This window comes from Aotus nancymaae, unplaced genomic scaffold (genome assembly GCF_030222135.1).
Source record: "Aotus nancymaae isolate 86718 unplaced genomic scaffold, 86718_ANA_hifiasm-v0.15.2.pri h1tg000064l_1, whole genome shotgun sequence".
Classification (NCBI taxonomy): Eukaryota; Metazoa; Chordata; class Mammalia; order Primates; family Aotidae; genus Aotus; species Aotus nancymaae.
Window position 1 is genome coordinate 13562632 of NW_026988479.1, and position 12055 is coordinate 13574686.

Below are 12055 nucleotides of genomic sequence, written 5' to 3' on the forward strand. Positions count from 1 at the left end.
CCGCCGCTGGGGCAGAGCGGCCCCCTTCCTCGCCACCCCCAGAGGCCCTCTCCTCCCCGCCCAGCGCAACTCGCCGCAGAGGTCGCCGGCGTTTCCCTCCCCGTGTCTCACCTAAGGGCCCAGTCCTGGGCGGCAGCGGCTGCTCCTCCCCGGCGGCGGCTCCGCGGCGGCGGCGGCTCTGACGTAGGACACCGGCTCCCTCTCTCCAGGCAGCTGCATGTGTTGCAATCCGCTCACATGGGGCCTGTGACATCACTTCCTCCGCCAGGGGCGGAGTGGAAGGCGGCGGGAGGAAGGGAGGGGGCCAGTGCGAGTGAGGAGAAGTTCTGCGTCCGCCGCAACTCCTCATTGGCTCTCTGCTCCGCAGCCTACAATGAACCTGCCGATTGGCCTCAGCTGGGTCCGCGCTGCCTTGTGAGGTAGAGGCTGGGGGCGGGAGGTACCATCCTTCTTCCGGCCTGGCAAGCCAGAGGAGGAAGCGGGCGGAAGCCGGTGGCTCTCGCGAGTTTACTGAGAGCCCGTCAGGCTCGAATGGGGGTGGTTCTTAAAGAGAGAAGACTGCGGTCGTCGTCTTTTCCGTCCCTCATCCATGAATAGGGTGGACATCGGAGGCTCTGCGACTCGAAGCTAGGCACTCGGGCCCGACGCGCGGTTTGAACGGGGCATGAGAACCCGCAAAGAAGCGCCTCGCGCGCCGCGGCTTCTTAGCTGACGTAGTGCTGCGGTGCGCGTGCGTCACGGCTGCGCGGAATAGTGTGGAGGAGTCCTGTCCAGTAGCTCTGGATGAGGAGCCTGCCTCCGGGCGGTCCGGGACCCTCACCCGCGGGGCGAAGGGGGCCTCTTCTCTCTCGCCCCAGAACTAGGACGCGGGCTCACTTTGGACTTAGAACTTTATGGGGTAGAAGACAGCGGGGGCTGCCTGAGCTTGGAGACCTGAGGTATCTGACCCCATGTGTGGTTTGGCCTGAGCCGTTGAGAATGGAGGTGGAGAGAGTGTTGAAACAAAATGGGCATGAACATACGGTTAGAACATTGTCTTTTTGAGTTAGGATTTTTAGGTGGCTACCTTGTCTCCCCTCACCTCGTTTGGGTTCAAATATTGAGCGCAAACCGTGTGCTGGACCCTGTTTTCCTGGGGGGACAGAGGTGAACCAAACAGATGACAGTACTTACCCTCTTGGAGCTTATAGTCGATTGGGTTTCTCACCGTTTGTGATTTTATACTTTTGTATAATAAAATAATTATACAAATGCTTAAGTATTTAACGGTGCTCTGAGAGTGTGTGGCGGGGACCCAACTCTGAAATTAGACCCAAAGGATAACTAAGAGTTTGTCAGGGGGAAGCAGAACACAGTTGAGGAGTACAGAAACGCCAGTGTGCTGGCACAAGGTCAGGGACGGGGCGAGTGGCTTGAGGGAGCAGAGGGGAAGAGATCATGTAGGGCCTTTTAAGCCAGATTCAGAAGTTCGGCTTCTTTCAAGAACAGTGGGTAAAGGCGATGGTTTGGACTGGAGAGACACAAGAGAAGCCCAGAGACCATTTTGGCTGCTTCATTATCATGTGAGAGTTGATTTTCGCTTACACTAGGCTGACGGTGCAGATAGAAGTGAATGGAGGGCCTGGTGCAGTGGCCCACGGCTGTAATCCCAGCACTTTGGGAGGCCAAGTGGGGAGGATCGCTTGAGCCCAGGAGTTTGAGAGCAGCCTGGGCAACATGGCAAGATTCCATCTCTACAAAAAGTACAAAAAATTAGCCAGGTGTGGTGGCCCGCACCAGTAGTCCCAGCTGCTTGGGAGGCTGAGGTGGGAGGAACCCTTGAGCCCAGGAATTCGAGCCTGCGGTGAGCTGAGATCGCTCCACTGCACTTCAGCCTGGGTGACAGAGCGAGACCTTGTCTCAAGGAAAAATAAATAAATAAAAGTAATTAGGACCGGATGATAGATTGGATGAGGAAAACCAAGAATGGTTTCCAGAGTACTGAAGTGGTGACATTTACTTAGGTGGGAAAGGTGAGGAGCAGGTGTTGGGAGATGATTGAGAATTTCATCTTGGGCCTGTTAAGTTTGAGATTGCTTATGAGACATGTAAGTAGTGATATCAATCATGCACTTTCATTTGTATGGTCTTTAAATACTTGTTTTATAAACTTTGTCCACACTTTGAAGATGGTGGTATGACCCCATTTCATACATGGGGAAACTGAGGTAAAGAAAAGTGAAAGAGACTTGCTCAGAGTTCCACAGCTAGTTTATGGCTGCCCAACTCCATGTTTGGTGTCCAGTCTATTATAGTGACCCCATTACCTATATTTTCATAGGGTGGGGACATGTTCATAGATACTTCTCTCCCCCAGGAATTGAATCTCAGGTTGGAACCTCTTCTTTGGGTTCCATTTTGTAGTTGTTGGCATATGTTCTCTTGTTATATAATATTGTACTCCTGCTGTGTGTGTCATTCACTGTGTTTAGTAGTGAACGGAGGGGTCTTCTTAGTCATAAACAGTACTTACTGACTAGGAATCAGCTGTGTCCAAGGTTTTCCTTATGTCATTCCTCTTGCCCTAGTTTCTCCTTTCTATATTAGATTGCCCTACTCTACCTTTCTTGTTCTTGGTTGTTTGAGACGGTATCTTGTTCTATTGCCCAGACTGGAGTGCAGTGATGCAATCTTGGCTCACTGCAGCCTCTGCCTCCGGGGTTCAAGCGATTCTCCTGCCTTAGCCAGCCGATTAGCTGGGATTACAGACATGTGCCACCATGCCTGGCTAACTGTATTTTTAGTAGAGACGGGGTTTCACCATGTTGGTCAGGCTGGTCTCGAACTCCTGACCTCATGATCCGCCCTCCTTGGCCTCCCAAAGTGCTGGGATTACAGGCGTGAGCCAATGTGCCTGGCCCGAAAGTTCTGTTGAGCTGGTAGCCTTAGGTTTGAACCCTGACTCTGCTCCTTAACTTGGGAAAGTTATTCCTTAAATCCTTCAGAATTTTTTTTGCCTGTAAAATGGGATACTACCTATTTTATGGGACTGTTGGTGGATTAAGTAATTTACATAAAGCACCTAGTACCCTTTCTAGTATGTATATGTCATATATTAGTTCCCTTTTAATGTTAGTTCCCTTACTTTTTTAGTTTTTCCTAATTTGTTCTTTCCTTTTCCACTATTTTCTGTACTCATCTATTGAGAACCTGTAACATGACTCAGTTGTTCTGTAGCAGAAAACAAAAGTTGAGAGACCAAAGGTGGAGCAGATCCAAAGTACAATTCCTCGGGATTTGTTTCTCCTGGTGGAAAGAGGAAGCCAGTACAATGGGAGTGTGGGAGCTCTTTCTCTGTCTACTTAAGTGCTGTTAGAATTGTTAATAATTGTTAGAAGTTTGTAGCTTTTCAGAATTGGAGTTTAAAATGTTGGGTATTTATATGTCCTAAATGTGGTATAAATTCAAATATATTTGCTCTTTGCCCCTGGTTCCCTTGCAATTTCCTAAATGATAGGAGTGTCTTTTTTATTCATAATGAGCCTCTTTTGATCACACCCGGGTTTATGCTAACGCAATGGCTTATGGTGGATCTGGTCATCAGAAATATGAAATGATTACAGAGTTGGAACTTTCAGCCCCACCCACTGACCACTGGAGAGAGTGGGTAGATGCTGGAGATTAAGCTATATTAAGCTCTGTAAAAACTTGAACAAGATTTGATGAGCTTCTAGGTTGGTGTATGCATCTTTATGATGGGAGGTTGGCACATCACAACTCCACAGGAACAGAAGCTCCTGGGCTCAGAACCCTCCTGGATCTCACACTATGTACCTCTTTATCTGGCTGATCATTTGTGCTTCCTTTGTCATATCTTTGATAATGAATGGGTAAACAAAGTCTTTTTCCCTGAATTCTGTAAGCTGTCCTAGCAGATTATCAAGCCTGATGGGGACTGGGGTCATGAGTACCCTGATTTTTAGCCAGTTGGTCAGAAGTCAGGTCACAACCTGGAGGAACTTGGGACTGGCATCTAAAATGAGGGCAGCCTTGAGACTGAGCCCTCAATTTGTGGGATCTGAAGCCAACTCCAAGTAGGTAATGTCAGAATTGAATTGAATTGTAGGACACCCAGCTGGTGTTCAGAGTTGGAGAATTGCTTGGTGTGGAATAAACCCACACATCTGATCACAGAAGTGTTCTGTGTTGACAGTGTAGAGAAGTGAAATGTGGTTTTTCTCATTAACTATATTAGAATGAATGACTTTTTCCTAGGTATCTTACCAATTATGTTTGCTTACCCTGCCCCTATGAAAGAGTTCTATGTAAAATTTTTTTTTTTTTTTTTTTTTTGAGAAAGAGTCTTGCTGTTGCCCAGGCTGGAGTGCAGTGGCACAATCTCAGCTCACTGCAACCTGCACCTCCTGGGTTGAAGCGATTCTCCTGCCTCAGCCTCCTGAGTAGCTGGGACTACAGGTGTCCGCTACCATGCCCGGCTAATTTTTGTATTTTTTTTTTTCTAGTAGAGATGGGGTTCACCATATTGGCCAGGCTGGTCTCAAACTCCTGACCTTGTGATCCGCCTGCCTCGGCCTCCCAAAGTGCTTGGATTATAGGCGTGAGCCACCGTGCCTGACCTCCATGTTAATTTTTTTAAAGAAAAAATGTTTCTATGTCTAGAAAAATAGAAAACAGTTTGAAAAGTCTGCATTAGACTGTCTCTAAAGCACTTACAGCTTCATGAAGTAGATGGGAGTTGATAAAGAAGATCTAGTCTGCTTTCAAGTTCTTGGCTATACTTAATCATAATGAATTTGAGGAATGTAGTTCTGTATATTCCATCCTTAACTAAACAAAGATATATATTTTTTTATTTTTCAGACGGAGTCTCGCTTTGTCTCCCAGGCTGGAGTGCAGTGGTGTGATCTCGGTTCACTGGAATCTCCACCTTCTGGGCTCAAGAGATTCTCCTGCCTCAGCCTCCCGAGTAGCTGGGATTACAGGCATGTACCACCATGCCTGGGTAATTTTTGTATTTTTTAGTGGAGACGGGGTTTCACCATGATGGCCAGGCTAGACTCGAACTCCTGACCTCAAGTAATCCACCTGCCTTGGCCTCCCAAAGTACTGGGATTACAGGTGTGAGCCACTGTGCCCAGCCAGGATATCTCATAAGTTAAAGTAAATGAAGACCTAAGCTGTAGTAAAACAAGATTTAAGGTTTTTATAAATTAACATAGGACAAGTTGTTTATGGAGTGTAGTGTGTGTGAAAGGGACTTGGAATGGGCAAGTATAAGGTATCCTTTGTTCCACTGTGGACACCTAGTGGTGAAACGTAATTCTTCAGTTGGATCGGAGACTGCAGCTAAGGAATGAGTTTCCTCTCTAGAGGATCAGACATCTTTACATGAGTTTGTTGTCTTGTTAAATTAAGCAGATACTGGCCATTACTCTGGCTTTATTCTATAATGATTTCCTCCTTTAAGAAAATAAGCTCATCCTCTCAGTATAAAAACAGGTGTGTGTGTGTGAGTACTTGACAGAATACATGTTCTAGGGAGAGCTCATTAGCTGGGGTCTACCTCTAGCATATAAAAGTATTCATAGGGAGAGCCTGAACCCTGCTTGGACCACCTGAAGAGGCAAGTGCTTAATGTTGCCAGTGGTGCCTTGTTTGATTCAATACAGATACTTGTAGAATAGCTAGACAAATGCCAATCTTTTAGTTCAATTCCATAAATATTTATTGCATGCCACTTTTTTGGTCCAGCACTGGGACAAGTACAGAAAATGCTTAGATGTAATTCAGTCCTTATATTTTTTTTTTGTGGGGGTGCAGGGGAGACATAGGGATGTTAAACAAGTAAGATAACAGATAAAAGTAGTTTCTTGGACTGAAGCAGAAATGAACAAGGTGAGCCTGGAACACCTGGTTATATCAGTAAGCAAAAAAAGTAACACAGACTACTGGAATTTTGTCAAAAGGACTTAAAAGCCAACAGGAAGAGGCTCTCCGGCCAAGGTTAGAACAATTTAAGTATCACTAAGAATGGCTGCAATGAAGTGAAACACAAAAATAAGTCAAAATCCATGAGTTCACAATGACACCCAAGAAACCTAATTTCTCCACCTTTAATTATGGAATCAAATCATTCTGAAAACTGGTAAATAAAGGACAAGAGCTGAGCATTTAACTGGTCTTCCCTTGTATATAGATACATTGCAGTGTAACTTTGTACTTGTTAAAAGGGGAATTTTCTTACTATAGAGGTATTCCAACTAAAAATGAGAAGACAAAAGTAAAACAATATACCTTTCATGAAATTAGAGATCTAGGTAATGATCATCAGTGGCTACTAACATGACAAAAGAGCCAACTGAAATTATGTGCCTTCTGATGGAAAGGCACACCACCTACTGTAGAAAAACGAAACAAGCTGGGTGAGAGGCTCATGCTTGTAATCCCAGTGCTTTGGGAGGCCAGGGTGGGAAGATGACTTGGCTTAAGGAGTTTGAGAACAGCCCAAACAATATACGTAGCAAAAGCGCCATTTCTACAAAAATCATTTTCAGTCAGCTGGGTGTGGTGGCGAGTACCTGTAATCCTAGCTGCTTGGGAGGGTGAGGCAGGAAGACTGCTTGAGCTCAGGAGTTTGAGGTTACCGTGAGCTATGATAGCACCACCACACTCCAGCCTGGGGAACAGAACAAGATCCTATGTTAAAAAAACTGAACTTGAATCAGATTAAATGGGATGGAGGAACACATTAAATTACATCACAGGGAAGCAATTAGTAAAATCTAGAATGTAGGAGACGCTACGGGACCAGTGGTCCAGTTTCTAAAATAGATTGCAAAGGGGAAAAAAGGCAGGGAAGCCTAGATTGAAAGGAACTTAGACATGTCAAACAATGTGGGTGTGACCCTTGGTTCCTGACTCAGATCAACTTTAAAGTTACAACACTATTGGGAAAAACATATTCTTGTTTGCTATAAAGATGTTAAAAGGTGTGACAGTGATAGATGTTGTACTATAATCCTTTTAGTAGTATATATTTTGAATCAAATTGTGAAGTCTAGAATTTGCTTCAAAATAATCCAGAAGGTAGGGGAAAATATAATAAAAAAGATTAAGGCCAGGCACAGTAGCTCATGCCTGTAATCCCAGCACTTTGGGAGGCTGAGGTGGGCGGATCATTTGAGCTCAAGAGTTTGAGACCAGCCTGGCCCACATGGCAAAACCCTGCCTCTAGTAAAAATACAAAAATCAGCCGGGCATGATGGTACACGCCTGTAACCCCAGCTACTAAGGAGGCTGAGGCAGGAGAATTGCTTGAACCCAGGAGGCAGAGGTTACAGTGAGCCGAGATTGTGCCATTGCACTACCGTCTGGATTAACAGAGCAAGACTCCATCTCCAAAAAAACGATGAAGTTGCTAAATGGAACATTAACAAGTTAAAAAATAAGAGTGTAGGGCTGGGCGTGGTGGCTCATGCCTGTAATCTCAGCACTTTGGGAGGCGGAGGTGGGTGGATTGCCTGAGCTCAAGAGTTTGACACCAGACTGGGCAAGACGGTGAAACCCTGTCTCTACTAAAAATACAAAAAATTAACTGGGCATGGTGTGCCTGTAGTCCCAGCTACTCGGGAGGCTGAGGCTGGAGAATCGCTTGAACAGGGAGGAAGAGGTTGCAGTGAGCCGAAATCACACCGCTGCACTTTAGCCTGGGTGACAGTGCAAGTCCGTTTCAACAAAAAAAAAGTGTAAGAATTTGAGTGAAATATCTGTGAGCTGAGTGGGGAAGGTATACCAAGGAGGTGGATGGTAGAAAAAGGGTGCTAAGTAAATGCATAGGATTGAGGGGATGGCAAATGGCAAAGGGGTGACTGGTATGGTAGGCCTTGAAGCCATTTAAGCTAGTAAATTTCCCATATAGGAAATCTGGTTAGCCCTCTTTGGGACAGACTCTGAGAAACCAGTGAAAACGATGGACCATTTCCCTAAAAATAATCAACATTCACAATCTTGCACTTTATAATCGGTCCCTTATGGACTCCCCACCCCACATCCCCATCACCTTTGACCCTAATCTTCACCTTCTCAGTCAGGGGCTTCAACACTCTGTTTCAGAACCCGTGAGCTTGGTGGAACATTTTATTTTCCTATTCCTGATTGCAGGGCTGATGCTTACATTAAAGGCTGGTTTGAGTTCAGCTGCAGTCTTCTTTTTAGTGTCAAGACAGAGAAATGGCTCCTTGTAATAGGATTAACTATAAGAAATTGCTGATATTCAATTGTTTATCTACTCAAATGCCTGTTTCAGTAATTCCATAATTGCTAAAGTACCTCCTACATGTTGTTCAGAGTGCTGTAGGTTGCCCTGTAGCTCCTTTATCTGTTCCTAGGGTTTTCACTTTTTTTGTATTCTGATACTAGAGGTGGGGAAAGGGAGAAGACAAAGCCCTTACAAAGTGGCCTTAAGAGCCGGCTTGGTAGCTTATGCCTGTAATCCCAGCTCTTTGGGAGGCTGAGGTGGGCAGATCACCTGAGATCAGGAGTTCGAGACTAACCTGGCCAAACATGGTAAAACCCCACCTCTACTAAAAATACAAAAAATTAGCCGAGTATGGTGGTGGGCACCTGTAATCCCAGCTACTTGGGAGACTGAGGCAGGAGAATTGCTTGAACCTGGGAAGTGGAGATTGCAATGAACTGAGATTGCACCATTGCACTCCAGTCTGGGTGACAGAGTGAGACTCTTGTCTCAAACAAAAAAACTGGCCTTATGACTGGAGAAGAGAATGGAGTTGCAGTGGTATCTGAAATGGTAAAGGGTCTTTTCTTGAAATGGTTATTTCCAAAATTTGAGTTGTTTATTTACACCCAATCTTCTTACGCACCATTTCTAAGAACTTGCTTTTATTTCTGCTGCTCCATCTTGCTGTAGTCATTATAAATGTTATGTGGATCAAAGAAATGGAATGTCTTGATCTCCTTGAGAATTGATATATTCTGTACACATGTATATAGTATTTCTACTGATAATGTATACCTGACTCAACACAAATAATCAGGCTGGGCACAATGTCTCATGCTTGTAATCCCACCATTTTGGGAGGCTGAGGTGGGAAGATTGCTTGAGGTCGTGTGAGGTCAGCCTTGGCAATGTAGTGAGACCTCATTTCTACCAAAAAAGAACGTCAGCCGGGCACGGTAGTGTGCGCCTGTCGTCCCAGCCACTCCAGAGGCTGAGGTGAGAGGATCACTTGAGCTTGGGAGGTGGAGGTCTGAAATGAGCTGTGATGGTACCACTGTACTCCAGCCTGTATGACAGAGTGAGATGTCTCAAAAAAAAAAAAAAGAAAACTAGACGCGGTGGCTAACACCTATAATCCCAGCACCACTTTGGGAGGGCGAGGTAGGTGGATCACAAGGTCAGGAGTTCAAGACCAGACTGGCCAATATGGTGAAACCCATCTCTACTAAAAAATACAAAAATTAGTTGGGCATGGTGGCATGTGCCTGTAGTCCTAGCTACTTAGGAAACTGAGGCAGGAGAATCACTGGAATCTGGGAGGCACAGGTTGCAGTGAGCTGAGATCAGGCTACTGCACCCTAGCTTGGGTGACAGTGCAAGACTCCACCTCAAAAAAAAAAAAAAAAAAAGACATAAGCCAGGTGAGGTGGTGTGCACCTGTAGTCTTAACTACTTGAGAGGCTGAGGCAGGATTGCTTGAGCCCGAGTTCAAGGTTGCAGTGAGCTATGAATACATCAATGCACTATAGCCTGGGCGACAGCAAGACCAGGCATGGTGGCTCAAGCCTGTAATCCCAGCACTTTGGGAGGCCAAGGTGAGTGGATTACCTGAGGTCAGGAGTTCAAGATCAGCCTGGCCAACATGGTGAAACCCCATCTCTACTAAAAATACAAAAATTAGCTGGCTGTGGTGGCGAGTGCATGTAATCCCAGCTACTAGGGAAGCTGAGGCAGGAGAATCGTTTGAACCCAGGAAGCAGAGGCTGCAGTGAGCCATGATCGTGCCACTACACTCCAGCCTGGGTGGCAGAGTAAGACCTTGTCCCTCTTAAGAAAAAAAAAAAAAGCTGGATGTTGTGGTGGGTACCTGTAGTCCCAGCTACTCAGGAGGCTGAGGCAGGAGAATGAACCCAGGAGGCAGAGGTTGCAGTGAGCCGAGATCACACCATTCCAGCCTGGGCAACAGAGCAAGACTCCATCTCAAAAAAACAACAAAAAGAAAACCCAAAGAACAAAAGGTTAGTGTAAGAGGCATCCCATAAGTTATTTTTGGGACCCAAGCAAGTTGTTATAACCACAAAAGGGAGGCTCTACTAAAGAATAAAACCAAATCATTTGTCTTTTGTGATAATCTTGTGTCAATTTGTCCACTGATGCCATGTAACTGGTTAAACATTTTGAGTGAGTTTCCAGAAGAGATTAGTATTGAATTGGAGAAAATCAGTTTACTCCGCTTTGGTGTGAGCATGCATCATCTAATCAGTTAAGGGCCCACATAGTACAAAAATAAAAAGGCAGAAGGGAGTTGGAATTCCACCTGCCAGAGCTAAGACATCCATATTCTTCTAATCTCAGACTAGGACACCATTTGTGTTCCTGGTGACTGAGATTTTTACCCCCAACAGCTTTCCCACCAGTGGATTGTGGGACCTAGCCACTATATGAGCCAGTACCTTATAATAAATCTCATTCTAGATATGTATCCTATTGGCTCTATTTCTTTAGGAAATCCCATTATACTTTCTTTTTTTTTTTTTGAGACGGAGTTTCGCTCATTACCCAGGCTGGAGTGCAATGGTGCGATCTCGGCTCACCGCAACCTCCGCCTCCTGGGTTCAAGCAATTCTCCTGCCTCAGCCTCCTGAGTAGCTGGGATTACAGGCACGCGCCACCATGCCCAGCTAATTTTTTGTATTTTTAGTAGAGATGGGGTTTCACCATGTTGACCAGGATGGTCTCGATCTCTTGACCTTGTGATCCACCCGCCTCGGCCTCCCAAAGTGCTGGGATTATAGGCGTGAGCCACTGCGCCCGGCCATTATACTTTCTTAATATTTATCCTACTATTAGCTTTACTGACAGATGACTGAAGTACTGTGTCCACTTATACCCATGGGACAGCTGGAGACAATTTCTATGGGTACCCACCCACCTAAGCAACTTCTCTGGATAGATATATTTTGCTCCTCTCTCTGATCCCAAGCATTAGTCTTGACTAATGTAAGCCAGTAGTTCTCAACTGGAGTACTCTGGAAATCCTAGAGGGCTTTTTTAGTTATGATTGGGAAATAGTAGAGGTAGTAGACAAGGACCAACCAAAAATGCTAAATATCTTGCAATACTCCATGTAACAATCCTTCATAATCCCACAATGTTCTCATTGAGTGTTCATGCAGTTGAAAACTTGAGCCTAGATCTTTTACATGGGTGTTAACACTGAATCTTCAGAAATGTTATTGTCTAAATCAATCACTTCCTTCACATTTGCATATTCAATTGATTTCTTATACTGACGTTTAGAAATAATCTCATTTCTACATATTATAAAACAATATAAAAGGAGCCATTATGTCTGATATTCTAAGCCTATCTTGGTAACAGACTCCTTTGAACATGGCATATTAGTCCATGAAACACAAACCTGCTGGGAGCCTTCTGGGAAATAATTCTTAACATTTAATAAAGATGTAGTCCCCTTTCTGCTCAGGTTGTCAGCATGTGCTAATTAGAACTACGTCAAAGAATTTGGGACAAGCCAGTACATTGAGGACAGAAAAGCAGAACCCAGGGAAAGAAATCTGGGTTCCTGTTATTTTTGAGCCATAGAAATAATACCTTAGGACTTATTTCTAGATGCAGTTTAATGTAAGCCAATTCTGGTCATTTCTACTTGGAGCTGAAAGCAACCTGAAAATAGCCACCTTGGTTTTCTTGTTAGAGATCTAGAAACTGTTTTAAGGTTCTAAGTATGTGAAAGGTCTAGGAGGGGAGAAAATAAAATCCTTCAAACAAGATTTTTACATGCTGATACTGCTC

The 12055-nt window shown here is 44.9% G+C and overlaps 1 protein-coding gene across 1 annotated transcript in view; it reads right to left on the reverse strand.

The window, feature by feature from the left end:
- The window catches only part of ETF1 (eukaryotic translation termination factor 1), a 35479-nt gene extending 35228 nt beyond the window's left edge, over positions 1 to 251 (reverse strand). The window contains exon 1 of the mRNA XM_012476186.3: positions 112 to 251. The gene's annotated coding sequence lies outside the window, so the exon portion shown is untranslated. The remainder of the gene's footprint in view (positions 1 to 111) is intronic.
- Positions 252 to 12055: the final 11804 nt, after the last annotated feature.